This window comes from Hylobates moloch, unplaced genomic scaffold, assembly GCF_009828535.3.
Source record: "Hylobates moloch isolate HMO894 unplaced genomic scaffold, HMol_V3 SCAFFOLD_15, whole genome shotgun sequence".
Taxonomy (NCBI): Eukaryota; Metazoa; Chordata; class Mammalia; order Primates; family Hylobatidae; genus Hylobates; species Hylobates moloch.
In genome coordinates, this window is record NW_026652290.1 from 80,778,816 (window position 1) to 80,779,420 (window position 605).

At 41.8% G+C, this 605-nt stretch overlaps 1 pseudogene; it reads left to right on the forward strand.

The window, feature by feature from the left end:
• Window positions 1-209: 209 nt before the first annotated feature.
• Window positions 210-302, forward strand: LOC116484402 (small nucleolar RNA U13; annotated as a pseudogene).
• Window positions 303-605: the final 303 nt, after the last annotated feature.

Consider the following 605-nt stretch of genomic DNA (forward strand, 5'->3'; position numbering starts at 1 on the left):
AGAAGAAACTAGAAATGGACCACATATATTTGGGGAATGGGAATCTGACAGGGGTGGCATGGTGTTGGCACAATTAGCTAGCTGAATGGAAAAAAAAGATTCCTTAGTTCACATACTATGTAACAAGAAATTCGAGAATGATTAAAAATCTAAATATATGTGCTTGGGAGGTAGAAGACTTCTAAAATGGCTGGAAGGTAACATTAGAGATCCTTCTGTAGTTCACAAGCACGATGATTGGGTTTTCACACTTACGTGTGAGATGTGCCTCCCCTCAGCCTTGTTACATTATCCACCTGATATGAAAATGAAAATGTATAAATTTAAAAAATTAGAGACTATATGAACTTGGGATGAGGACGATTTCCTAAACAAGAAAAACATATAGCAAAAAAATGACAAATAGCAAGACTGCATAAACAAAAGAAAAAAAAAGGCCGGGCGCGGTGGCTCAAGCCTGTAATCCCAGCACTTTAGGAGGCCGAGGCGGGCGGATCACGAGGTCAGGAGATCGAGACCATCCTGGCTAACACGGTGAAACCCCGTCTCTACTAAAAATACAAAAAATTAGCCGGGCGTGTTGGCGGGCGCCTGTAGTCCCAGCT